Source organism: Fukomys damarensis, unplaced genomic scaffold (assembly GCF_012274545.1).
Source record: "Fukomys damarensis isolate Sample0158 unplaced genomic scaffold, DMR_v1.0_HiC HiC_scaffold_37, whole genome shotgun sequence".
NCBI classification, from domain to species: Eukaryota; Metazoa; Chordata; class Mammalia; order Rodentia; family Bathyergidae; genus Fukomys; species Fukomys damarensis.
The window spans coordinates 31,466,102-31,480,680 of NW_022900949.1; the positions used below are offsets into that span (position 1 = coordinate 31,466,102).

The 14,579-nt window shown below is 38.1% G+C and overlaps 1 protein-coding gene and 1 pseudogene across 1 annotated transcript in view; both read right to left on the reverse strand.

Moving 5' to 3' along the window:
* Nucleotides 1–14,579, reverse strand: part of Tmcc1 (transmembrane and coiled-coil domain family 1) — a 125,745-nt gene that overhangs the window by 96,072 nt on the left and 15,094 nt on the right. The window lies entirely within an intron of this gene.
* LOC104871875 overlaps nucleotides 4,128–14,579 on the reverse strand; it is a 21,803-nt pseudogene continuing 11,351 nt past the window's right edge.

Sequence of the window (14,579 nt, forward strand, 5' to 3'; positions counted from 1 at the left end):
CCAGGCGAGCGGACCTGCCAGTCAGGTGTGAGCGCCAGGGGCGACCCGGGGAACCAGCTGCCTGGACTCGGCCGCCCGGCCCCACCAGGCACCCGGGGACCTGGAAATGGGGACCAGGCGGGGCCAGAGGCTGGTGCATCCACTGCTGCCAAGCACAGCAACCCGTGAGTCCCTACAAGTCCTGAGCCACACTCCGGGGAGGCTGCAGGATGACAGACCCCTCTCGTCCGGACAAAGTAAATTAGGTAGGGGCCGAACAGGAAGAATAGCTGGGCGGCACTGGCAAAAGTACAGAGGTGTAAAGATGACAGCCAGAGGGGGTAGGGAGGTAAAGGAGCCTTGTCCCAGGATGGAGATGCACTCCTCCCCACGATAAGTGTTATAGTTACATACCGCAAACACGTACTAGTAAAAAATAAAAATAAAAAGATGTACTCCATGGAAACTTCCCACCCTGTGCTCCTCGGCTGGCTTATCCCTGCAGACCAGGCAGAGCCTGCAGGAACACAGTAGTGTTTCTCCTGCCCAGACCCATCACCACCTTCCAAGAAACAGGCACCTGCACCACACCACAGCCTCTGTCTGAAGGGCTTACTGTGTGCAGCCCCTCTGTGAGGAATTCCCCCCCCCACCCAACTTCGCCAAAACAACTCTCAAGTTCTATTAGTATCCAGACTCTTCAAGCAAGTACATCAGGAATCCCTTCCCTAAATCCCAATAAGGAAATCATATAGTGTCACTAATCTTTTTCTTCCAGCAAGAAAAAAGCAGAGTGATTTTAAAACAAAGGATAGGTCTCTGCACAATGGTTATTTTCAATTATGTCCCTATCACATGCTACTAGTTCCCAGCTATCAATAAATGATTCATTTCTAAATTCACCAGAAAATGACATATATACCTCATATTTCAAGAGGATCAGAGAAGATGCAACCAAATTCAAATAATCAGATGGCAGGACTCTCAAAATTACTCTAATGCTTAAGACATCCTAATTTTTTTCTTTAAGTTTTTTGAGACAGGGTCCTGCTGTGTTATCCAGGTTAGTCTTAAACTATGTAGTCCAGGCTGGCCTCAAACTCATGGCAGTCTTCCTGCCTCAGCCTCCCAACTGTTGGGATTACAGGCATGCACCACCATGCCTGACTTAAATATTTAATTCTACATGGAAAGTAGGTGGAGAACCTGAGTTGTTTTATGTTTATTTTTGCTTCTTAAATGGTAAGAATATGAGCACCTCCATTTTTTTCCTTATAGAAAAATTGAACAGGGTACTCTGAAATCTCCTCAGAGAGCAGGAAGGATTAATGAGGAGCTGGTGTGGAAATAATGAAGGTCCTTACAGAAAGATACACTGTCTTAAACATGATATGTCTGTGATGTAAGACTAGAATTTCTTATCATTGCTGTATGATTCTTTGTATTCAAAAAGAAAAGGGAGGGGGAGGAAGAGGAGGAGGAGGAGGAAAAGAAGGAAGAGGAAAAACACATCAAAAGAATATAGATCCAGGCATACATCAAGTATCAATCATGAACTAAGAGGAGTATAAACCCTTAAACTTCTAGACACACAGAAGGGACGGTAAGTATAGAGAGGACAGTGTCTCTTTTCTATGAGAATGAACTCATTTTCTGCCGTTAAAATAAAGATGAAATTGCTTAGCTGCAACTAACCCTGTTAAAGATGATGAGATGATGGCCATCAAGTCACTGAAAACAGAAAAGATCCTTGGTAAACTGAACTATGAGGAAAAACTGTAAGTCTCTAAATATGGCCTATTTTGAGGAGACTAGCAGCTTTTTGGATGAAAATAACAGACCAAGAATAAAGATTACAAAATAATAGAAGGAAAGACAGAAATAAAAAACCTAGAGAAAGGGGACAGTTTTGCAGCCATTCTTTACTAGTCCAGGACCCAAATAACAAGATGTATTTGTCTGTGATTAAGATCCTTAACACTTTATGATTTGTGTAGAAGCAGACAAAAACCAGAAATGGGTTCGTCATCTTTTTGGATCAATGCCCCGAGTTAGCCATTGGCTCAGTGTAGAACAACACAGGAAATGCGTGAATAGACATCGTAGTTTGGACCCTGTTCCCAGGGTCTCCAGACCTCATCTGAAGACCCTGTTGCTGTCAGGACTGAAGAACTGAGCGTCAAACACTTAGAAATCTTGTCTTCTGCTTTCCAAACAGGTAACACTTTTTAGTAAAACAAACAGGAAAATACTTATCTTTGACATCTTTGCCCCAGCTCCTAATATATTTCCCTTATTTACCAAATAATCTACTTGTATTGGAAAATCATCTTTATGTACATTTTGAATTTGTTTGAAAAATCTTTCAGGTTTTTTTTCATTATCACTTTAGAGAAAAAAAATTCTGGCCAGAAGCTTTATTGTTTCATAAATAAGCATTCTATGTACTTTGAGATGGTAAAAAGTTATTTCAAGAGTACTGTAGTAAATAGTTATTAAAAATAGCAATCATCTCAGTAATCACATACACTTCCTTCCATCACCAAAGACTTCCAAGTTCTGTATCAAAAAACTTAACAAATGTCACAAGAAAGCTAAATAAAGATATATGTAGGACAAAAAGAAAATTCTGCTGGGGAAACTAACAAAGCATTTTCCTCACACTTTTTTTGGGGGGTACAGGGGATCGAACTTGGGCCCTTGCGCTAGCAAGGCAAGCAGCAGAACCACTGAGCCAAATCCCCAGTCCCTCCTCACACACTTTTTATTTATATTCCTCATAAATACAGCTAGCTTTGCTTTGCAGTGCTTAATCTGAAAGAGAATGCAAGAAACCATCCGTTTTAGGAGAAAAGCTGCTTTCATAAAAATCTCCAGTGTAAGCCAAAGGTTTTCCTAATGATGTCAAAACCTAAAGAGCTGAGAAAAGCAAGCATGCATTCAATTAGACACAATACTTATGCAACAAAACCTTAACAACTATAAACATGTTGTTTGTGTATTTGAAAAAGCAATAAATTTCATGCTTTGAACATTTTATCTAGAGACATTTTAAGGATATATTGCTTTAGGAGATCCAAAAGGAAAACCAAAACATATGTAATTCCACCAGGGACTGCCCATGTGATTAATGCTCCGGACTGTCCCAACACATCCTCACCAGGACGAAATCTCCAGTGTGAAGACAACACTGCGAAGCAGAGCAGGAGGATGAAAGGCAAATGTAAAAACAGCAATCACTTGTTCCAAATACTCAGAAGCCTATCATTGGCTCATCACAATCACAAAATGCAAAATCCTAAGAATGGGAGAACAATGCCATGGGTAATCTACTATTTCTCTCTGGTCTCTACACCAAAACATCTATGTTGCTTATGACACTATTTCAATATTCTGTGTTCCAAAAAATAAATAGGCAAACACAAAATTGCTAATTTTCACTTACTCTAATAAACTCAAAAATAGACAAAATACTTAAAACTTTTCTAAAATTACTCAATCGTGAGAGTTGGACATACTTATGTGCTTATTTGGAAAATAATTACTGAATTTATTCTCTAAAAGAAAAAGCCGACCTGAAGGTCGCATTACTGGAACATTTTAAATGTATGGACATGTTCTTATCCTCTAAACCTCAGTAAGAGTGGCTTGTACAAAGTATATAACGAGTAATGTGAAATAGGAAGAAAAGGGCTAAAGGTATAGAGGAAGTAGGAAGGGTAGGGGAAAGGAAATAAGGGAAAAGAAAAAATATGAGAAAGGGAAAAATGGAAACAAAGTCTTTGTAAATAGGGGAGGGTGGAGGGGGTGAAGGGAGGGCAGGGGAATAGGGAAAAAATGAGAACCAAGACCTGTCATGTAAAGGTACAAGATCCCAATGATGCATGTAACTGTACTGTATACCTAAAAAGCACCAATAAACTCAATGGGAACAAAAAAGGGGGGCCAGGGATTTAGCTCAGTGGTTCTGCTGCCTGCTTTGCAAGCTCAAGGACCCAAGTTCGATCCCTGGTACAAAAACAAAACAAAAGCAAAGCATGCAACAAGTATCTCCCATATTAAACAAGAGAAGTCAGATGCAACAGAAGGCAGCCACTATAGTTTCACTTCTTTCTGTTGCCTCCATAATCTTTCTGTAGCTAGCATAATCACAACTCGAATAAAATATTTAATGTATCCATGTTGATTGCCAACATTGAATCGATGGGATCATACTTTTGAACTCCATACATTGGTGTTAGTTCTGCATGTTTGATTACTTTGAGTGTCATGCAGAAGGAAGATGCTGAAAAGAACTATTCCATCATACACCGCCACTGAGTACAGAATAGCACTAGCCACAGAGGTAGGTGGAAGAAACATCGATCCCAGTGAGAATGTGAAGACCAGACCCAGGCCTATGCCCAGGGGTACTACCATGTTCAGAAACTTCTGAGTGCACACATGGCCACAGTGGACAGGCTGTCCATGATGCTAGCCATGTACCATGCAGCTCTGATGAGAAGAGGGATACCCAGTATGGTCAGAGGCACCATTACTGCACCCATCACACCAGAATGGAGCAACCAGGAAAGATGCTTTTGGCCTGGACTCTGTTCATATGGTATGGATTGTACCAGCATTCCAGTTCTTATCATGGCTACAAAATTTACACCAATTGTCACCCAAGAATTCACCATTATGAAGTTCATGAGAACAGCACTTCTAGCTACTGCCAAGGCAGACAAAGCTGTTAAACTAATACTTCCTGCTAAATACATGTAGGTGGAATGTATCCTATCCTTCACACAGAGGCCAAATTACAGCCTTTTCAATTGCTCCAATGTCACTAGACATTCCCAAGCCATAGTAGCACAATGCTCCAAGACCAAAAGCAGCCCCTCCAGCAACAAGCCATCTTCCCATCTGGTCAGTTTTAAATATTTTTTTCATCAATGGTTCCAATGCTGCCTCTTTGAGTTCTTGGGCAGTTTTCCCGTGGCAGATTCCAATTCGTGACCTGACATATTCCCTGATGGGCATTAAGAGCCACTGATTCTTCATGATGGAATGCTTTACAACAGGGGAGGAGGCCTTGGTGAATGTGGGTGGAAAACCTTGGAAGGTAGTATCTGAAGACACACAACCTTGCAGCCAGCATGGTGATGAAACTGGTTCACCAAGCAGATCTGAAATGCTCACCAACTTCCACTTGCTCCCGCCTTAGTGGCTGCTGTATGTGCTATCCTTTTCACTCACTCAAAAAATAACCTCACAATAGAGGTATTATTAACACTTAACTTTCTAGATATTTTCTACACATGTATAAACATGTACATAAAATACAAAGACTATTCTGTGACTTGCTTTTTCACTAAAACACTTATGTATCATGAGTATCTTGGACAAATACTTATGGAATTCAAGTATTTATCCCAACTTAGCTGCTTTTATATTTAAAACACTTGTCCCACCATCCATAATAACTCCACTGTTGAAATTTCATATACAAACTACTGTAAAAAATAAATGTTAGTTGAATATACTATAAACTACTCTCATAGAGAAAAAAACAAAAAGGTCGAAGAGACTTTCAAATCATGAGAGTTGGAACCGGACCTCAAAATGTCCACTTTTCACAACAGTGCTCTATTACAACTCCTTCCTATTTTTTAAAGCAATTTTAAATGCACTAGGAAAGAATAATGCTTAAGCCATCTGTATCAGTATACTTTTCTGGTAAACAGACTTAGTCATGGCTAAGTTTACCTGAAGCCTGGCACATCTCCAGTGGTGTGATTACAGGTCCTCCCTTATCTTTGTGAGGCCCAGTATTGCAACAGAGGATATTAAATAAATCTTGCCATACAGGTATCACTGTGAGTTTTAACCAACTTCCTGTGATAATCTAGTAGAAGTAACTGTGCCAGCTACCAATCAATAAAACTATAAAAATTTAACAAGCTCTTCTTATGCAACACATCTGCAATTTAGAACAAATATGTAGGACACCAGACATGGACAAGTATGGAATGAAGCACTGCTTCACTTAAGGAGGTCAAATCTGGGAAGCAAACAGTAAACTAACATACAGCATGGTAAATGCTATAGCAATGACTTAATAGGGATAAGTATAACATAAAGAAGTGATAAACTTTGAGAAAGGATAAGCCTTAAAGCTAGAATCTGGAGACTAGATAGGAATTCTGCAAATGGAAAAATACGGAGAAAGGCACTGATGTAGGAAAGACACAAAAGTGAAACAAGCAGTAAGTCTTTCCACACTAACCAGGCAGTGTCTTACCAGCCCAAGGTCTTCACAAGTTTTACTTGTTTATAGAATAAGAATATAAATCACTATAAACTCATTATTTCTCCTTTTGTACACAATTATAAATAACTTTCCTTCAAAGTGTCCAATGGAATGGCTCACCATTAACATGCAGAATGGGATAGGTGCTATCTTTCAGAAGTTAGGACTATTTTAGTTATAGTCATCTTCAGAGCAAGAAGGGAGAACATCAATTTCCAAGAAGTCTAACTATCACTATAAATTTCCCTGAAAGTAGTGTAATTTATTAAGTAGTAAAAAGTCAAGGGGCTACCTACTTTCTGGTCTCCCTTCTGTCTGTCTTAGAAGCTATCTTTCCTTCAAAATTTTCCTACTCAATCTCCATTGTTCCTAGAATTCAATCTTCGATTTTAGAGAACACAAACCCCGGCATTTCAGGCATCTAGCAGGTTGGGAGTTATAGTATTTCCTGTACATTATTTGGATTATTTAAGGATCCTATATCACGTGACCTATATCAACCCTACCTCAAAAAACAAAGTTAAAAGATGTTGATAATCAAACAATGACCACTTGCCAGTAAGTGGTGCCACCACTTACCATGCAAGAGCAACATCCTGAGTTTGATCCCTGGTACTAAAAAAAATTAAAATTTAAAATTAAAAAACAATGAGTGCCTAACTACATCACATTCTGTAATTAATTTTAACAATTAATTTAGAAAGCAGCTGAGTTTGCCAAGTTCTTCATCTTGGTAACCTGGATATTGCTCTTCCAAATATGCTAAATTAAGTCTGCTTCCTTTTATAAAAGCAGTATTTTGCGTTCTACTTAAAACATTCCTTTCCCCAGAAAACTTCATGTCATATACTGTCTACAGTGAATGCACGACAGGAAGGGAAAGGGACAAGAGGAGAAGGCAGTTTCAAGAGGCTTTTGATCAGCTCCTTATCCCTAACCCATTAAACACAGTTACTGCGTGGTCTATAAAGGTATTTTTCAGAAATGGAATTTCCACACTCCTCTCTGTCATCTCTTACACAGATTATAGTCAAGAATTAATTTCCCAAACATGTCATATACTTTACATATATTCTCTCACTAAATTCTCTCTGAAGATGGTTCCTTGAAATTAAGTACAGATCTTTACTGTACAACAATAAATTTATAATATACATATGCATAAAAGCACATTTATGCTTCTGTTCATATTTTCATAATTCATCCCCATAGCTGCAACAATTCTTTACTGCAACATACTATTCCACTCTATGTGTGTGTGTGTGTATATATATATATATATATATATACACACACACAATACACACACATGTATTCACTCTATATGTACATATATATATATATATATACACACACACACACAGTGCTTGATACACAACCACATGAAGATATAGAATGCTTACTGTCCACATTAAAATACAGAATATTTCCAGCCCTAGAAAGCTCCTAATCTCCTTACTGCTTTCTCTCCCCCAGAAGTAACCATAACCATGACTTCTTTTGCCATGCATTAAATTTGCCTATCCCTAAATTTCATATAAAAGAACCCAGGGCTAGGGATTTAGCTCAGTGGTGCCACTGCCTGCCTTCAAAGCACAAGGTCCTGAATTCGATCCCCAGTACTAGGAAAAAAAAAAAAAAAAAAAAAAAAAGAATCTGTATGGCTAAGACTGGAAGACTGGAAGTTCTAGCTCAGCCTGGACAACTAAAGGATTTAATATAATGCTGTCTCAAAAAAATAAACAAGCAAACAAAAAAGAAAATCTTGTTTCTTTTATTCATCTTATCTACGAAATTTATCCACATAGTTGTGCCTAGCAGTTCTTTTTCTTTAAATTGTTACACAGTATTTCATTATATGAATATTCTACTGTTATGAATGAACTGAATTTGTCTATTCTGCTTCTGGATCCGGGCTGTATTGACTTCTTTATTATAAATTCACTATAAAATTCTTCCTATATTCTTTTGGTGTTTGTATAATGCACATTTCTCCCAGGTATTACAGCCTAGAAACAGAAATCCTTAATAGACTCAACACTGTTTAAGCTTAGTAGATATCAGTAAACAGTTTTCACTGTGGCTGTACCAATTTATGTTGTTATAACATATGGTGGTTCCAGTTGTTCTACATCTTAGCCAATCTTTGTGTAGTACCTTTTTTTGTTTTAAATTTGGTGGATGTGTCAGGCCATGTCATTGTAATTGTGTGTGTGTGTGTGTGTGTGTGTAAACATTTGCAGGGCTGGGCATGGAACCTACGGACTTATGCATGCTGAATGAGTTACATTCCTAGCTTTCACCTGTCTTTTAAATAAGTTTTGTATCACTTTGTTGTCATTAGACAAAGCTATTGTTTAAATCACTTTAGGTCACCTCTCATATTTTCTATATCCTTCCATGTATTTATACAATGCCCATCTCCTTGACTATTAACATTGTTCTCCAGTAAACTTAACACATTGCTATTTAATCTTTCAGTGACTAAGTATGCAACCATTCATCACATTTGTGTTTATGTGACTAAGTGCCAAACAATTTGTGTGATGATTACAGTACTTCTTATGTAGCAAAAAATACCCAGCAGGATGCCTATGAAATATTTAATCACCATAAAATCAAGTCCCTTACATAGTTTAAAAAGTTTTCATGGGCTGGTCCCACTTTGCCTCCATACACAGCTCATATTATTCTCATCTGAACCCCAAAAATCTCAGCTTAGGTTCCCACTCCTTCAGGGGGAAAGCCTTCTCTGTCAACCCTCACCAACTCCTTTCCTACCATACTAGTCCGTTCTTCTTTCCTACACTATGTTGCAATTTGCCTCCCCACATCTGCTTATCAGAATGTGAGTTCCTTAGGGGCAGAGATCCCATCAGACTCACAGTGGTGTATTTGCTGAATAATAAAGCAATATTCAATGCTTTATAAAACTTTTGTTTTGTTTTGAGACAGGGTTTCACTGTACAGTTTTGGCAGCCCTTGAACTCGCCATGTAGCCCAGTCTGACCTGGAAATCACAGGATCCTCCCACCTCAGCCTCCCAAGTGCTGGGATCACCACACCCAGCTCTACAAACCTTTTACAATTTATGTGAAGCCGGGTGTGGTGGCGCATGCCTGTAATCCCAGCACTCAGGAGGCTGAGGCAGGAGGATCACTGTGAGTTCGAGACCAGCCTGGGCTACATAGTGAGTTCCAGGTCAGTCTCAGCTACATGGTGAGACCCTGTCTGAAAAAGACCAAGAAACAAACAAACAAACAAAAAACATACAACTTAAATGAGGGCTGGGGATTTAGCTCAGTGGTGCCACACCTGCCTCAAAACTTTTACAACTTCTAGAACAGTGGATTTCTGCCTTTCTCCCTCATCTACATATCCTATCTGTAACTCTCTTATCTTTTTACCTAATTTCTACTTGTTCTTCCTTTCAATTATGAGTTAATTTTATTAGCCATTTATCACTTATCCCCATTTATAAATGGTTAATATTTAACACTTCCCATGTATGGTCCCTATAAAAGTTTAGAAAACACACTGAATATAAAGAATAATATAGAATTTATTTATAACATAACCATGCAGAAATAATCACTACTAGTATTTTGATAAATTTCCACCTGGGCTCTTTTCTTCCTTTGTTTTTTATAAAGAAAACCTTATTCATAAACAAGCAAAAAAATTTTTCATGAATTGTGATCTTCCTTTTTAAAGGGCACAAGATTAGAATTATTTTGTATGTAGCTTATTGTAGGACTCAATCTTGATTACAGATATTTAAACTGTACTAATTTTTGTATTACCTATATTTACATTAAAATAGTACTAATTTTATAACTTTAACAATCTAATGTTCTCATCTTTGATTACCATTAAGTATGAGTTCTTACTGAATGTTTAAAATAAATAACCTCTGTGCTCTTTAACAAAAAAAAGGCTATGCTACCAAAGCAAATCTATGACATTTCAAAAAGTTTCTCTATTACATTTGTAAAAGAACATAATTTAGTATTTACCAAAAACTGCAATTACTTTTCTTGGTGAGCTCACCAAGTTAAATTTCTGTCTATGATTAAGGGAAAATACTTATTTACAGTAACATATAAAATGTATCTGTTTCCTTGAGCCATTTGATTGAATCATATTATAATAAGTCCCTGATTTATGAACATTTGAGCCACAAATTCTCACAGATGAACTGGCATCATATTAGGAACATTCCTAATGTAGCTCACATGTCTACCTTACCATTTTAAGGTAACTGTAAAAGTAAAAATAATCTACAGTTATTTGTGTGTTAGGGTTTTTTTTTTTATTGCTTTACATTGTATATTTGTGTCAAAAGTGTATGACTCATTTTGTTAGACTTGTGAACAGATCCAATTTACAAATGTTCTCCTGGAAGAAAACTTGTTCATAAGTCTGGGACTACTGTATTTAATTCACGAGAGACTTATCCCAAAAACCAATGATCATTACCTGTACAGAAAAAAAAGTCCTTGTTGTTTTTAGATTACAAGAGGGTTCTGATCACAGTGACTACTTCATTGCCTTTATTGGTGCTTATCAGACATCATGCAAAATACCTGAATGCGTGAGAAACTTTAGAAGAATCTCTTCAAGATTTTAAAAGTTATAGTAAGAAACTACTGAGAAAAAAGTTTCTTAAATATAGGATTGCATAATGCTAAAAGAGCTTCCTTCTACAGTCATATTACCTAAATGGATACATAAAACTTCCTTCTGATTTTGTTATTTTATCAGTGTTCAATAGAAAAACTTTAATACTTCCCAATTCTTTGCTGTTATCCGGAAGTCTTTGTTATATTAACCTCAGGTCACAGAATATGAGCACACTCCTGTTCATATCATAGAATACTAACTTCAGAACAGAGGTTTTAAAGGTTATTTAGTCCAGACTCCCTCATCTCTCCAGACTTTCAGCATCTGAAGCCATGTACTGTTGTCTTGATTTCTAGGAGGCACTTAATTACCAGCTGTCAGCTATAGAGCAAGAAGTAGCCTCAGAAAAGTGAAAAGAATACCCCACCATTATATCTGTGGGGCAGCAAAGACTAGAAAACAAGTCTCTAAACTCCAGTCCAATGATTTTTCTTCTTATTTTTTGAGCTGAATGAATCTGTGAGCATTAGTTTTTTCATTTTAATTATACAAGTGTGTTTGCTTTCTTTTGCTATGACAAACATGTATGACATAAGCCATTTAAAGGAGTGTTTACTTTGGCTCAAAGTTTCACAGATTTCAACTGATAGCTGGCTCCATTGTGGTTTTTCCCCACTCAGTACTGAGAAGTGAACCTAGGGAGACTCTACCATGAGCCACACCCACAGCCCTTTCATCTTGAGATATGGTCTCACTAAGCTGCTCAAACTGGCTTCAAACTTGCCCTCCTCTGCTGTAGCCTCCCATGTGCTGGAATGACAGGTACACACCACCACACCTGGCTGGCTCCACTGCTATTAGACCTGTCTGTAGTGAGGCAGAAATGTCATGGCAGAGAGTGTGACAGGCTGAGGACAAGTCGCAGTGCCCACATTCATCCTCATCCTACTCCCTTCACTCAGGTTCTACCTCCTAAGTCTCATCCCCTCCCAGTAGTGATATCCAGTCCTGAACGTTTCAATAGGTGAACTCAATGGGGGTCAGTGCTCTCAGGATCCAATCACGTAACAAAGCCCCGTCTCCACACTACTGTACTATGGACCAGCCAAGCCTTCAATGCACATGGGCCTCTGAGGACCAGTTCCTAGTCAAAGCCTAACAGGAAGTCCTCTGTGAACACTCACCTAGCTGTCATGACTGCTGCTATCATAGGCACACGATTTTTTTTACTATGTACTTGCAGGCTTATGCACTATAAAAGTACATATAGTATTACACGTGGGTTAGTTTTTTTAATGTAATACCATACTGCATTATATGCAATTTCCTTTTAACACAGTTCAGTAGGGTGGGGAATTGCAGAGATGCTGATTACAGGATACAGATCAGTTAGATCGTATGCACAAGTTTGAGAGCTCTATGGTACAACATGGTGACTAAAATTAATGACAGTATATTATATTCCTAAAAAATGCTAAGGGTAAAATTTTAAGTATTCCCACCACCAGTGTGGAGAGGGGCTTTGTTACGTGATTGGATCCTGAGAGCTCTGACCACCACTGAGTCACTTTCATTAATCATCTTCTGTTTCACATTCATGTTATTAAGTCCCTGGATATGCACTTAATTCTCCTTTCACTGGACTCATGTGTCATAGAATAATATTTTAAAGTTTATTCTGGATATTCAGGCTTGGTCTTACAACTCTTGATTTGGGTGAAGGAAATCTGGAGTATGTGTATCATTTAGGTCTGGTTTTCATTAGGTTTTATACTTTGAACCATATGAAATTACTCCCACTGAGCAGCACAGGCCTGGGAATAGTAACTTTATATGACTCGCCATCTTGAAGGTAAGGCACCCTCAACAGCTTAGTTACAGACTCTTTTTGTCTAGTGCAGGAACTTGTCAATTACAAGAACCCAGGGCAGTATAAAATAATTCTCAGGATCCTATACGTGGAACTTCTTGCAGGCTCCCACAAAATACGGGAGGCATAAAAGAAGACAGGAGGCTGCAGGAAGCACATTATTGTGACTTCCCACAGTAACCCATGCTACATTTCCCAGATGCAGCATGTACTTTTATTTTTATCTTCTTTTTCTCTTGTTCAGCCCAAGTTCACTCTGCAGAGTTGGTTTCTTCCATACCATTCACCCCTCACTTTATTTGGCTTGGTTTGTCCAATTCTTTGTTCCAGAAAAGAACCTGGAATATTTTTGATTGACCAGCCATTTCTAAAGGAATTACCCTGTAACAAGATTAAAACAATAAGAGGAACTATAAATAGAGACTCTAGAATAGCTGAAGGCTGGGGTAAGGCATCACTTTGGGGACAGTGGCATTGAAACAACAGATGAACCTAGCCCTTGGGAGGCTGAAGCACAAGGATTGTCACAAGTTCAAGGCCAACCTGGACTACATAACATAATCTCAAAAAATTAAAAAAATTAAAAATTAAAAAACAAAACACATAGATAAGAATGTCAGTACTCTCTTCCAGGGCACAAGCAGTCAGGCTTATTATCAACACCATCAGTGACACAAAGGCAAAGGTATGAACAATTTCTCTGGAAAACCTGACTAAAGATGAGATTTCGGAACATTGGGAAATTTTGGCTTCTGACAAAAAACAAGGCCTTGGCCCAGTACTTTACAGAAAAACCTATCCACCCACAAGCCCTCAGAAAGAGAGCTTCCCACACGGTTTCAATGCTTCCTCTGAGTATAAAAAGAAAGCCATGGCTGACCAGATTAAATGAGGAAAGTCTCTTAACACAGACAGACCAGAACAGTACAGGTGGCACAGTAGGGGGTGTGAAACTACTACCCTGCACCCACCTTAGTTTGGGCACTACCTGAGTCAGGATGACTCAGCAGTTACTGACTCCTGTCAGTCTTACATAGCGACCCAGTTGGAGGCAGGGATGGAGAGCACCTCCCTAGAAATCTGAAAGCCTGATTTTATCTGTGGGCTTTTTGCTTTTCCTATCCTCTGAGCACTACTTTTCTGTTCACATTTTTTTTTCTACTGGCACAAATCTGCCCTGAGCATGTTTTCAGGTCATCTTCATATATGTAGCCACATTTGTTTCACCATTGGATGTATGCTTGAGATACTTTGCTCACTGTACACAAAAGCCTGGAATTTATCTTTTGGATCCATCCCTTAGCATCAAAAACACCCACAGGGGTGAAAAAAAGAAAGAAGAGATAGGCATAGTATAGAAAGCAAAAGAAAATAGCCTACAGACGGGACAAACAAAACAGAACAAAAGCAAAACAATAAAATAGGTAGATGCTATTTTAAAAACATGGATAAAAAAACTTAGGAAATTAGAAATGAGGGCAGAAATATTTAGTAAAAGGATTAGAAGACGTTTTTTCAAAAATTTCTGATTTTCAAAATCAGAAAAAAAGACAAAAAATAGAAAATTTTCTTTAAAAACAACACACTCATGAAAAGGTAAGTCAGGAATATAACCTAATTCTCAAAAAGAGATAAGAAATAAATAAAGATGGGGGAGAAAATAATAACGCAAATGAGCTACAGCTATGTGTCACAGAACAGATCAATCTTAAAAACATATTTTTGCATAAAAAGCAAATCCTAGAAGATGACATAAGATATGCTATTTATAATGCTCCCAAACAGACATAACTAAACAAGTTTGTTTAATATTTA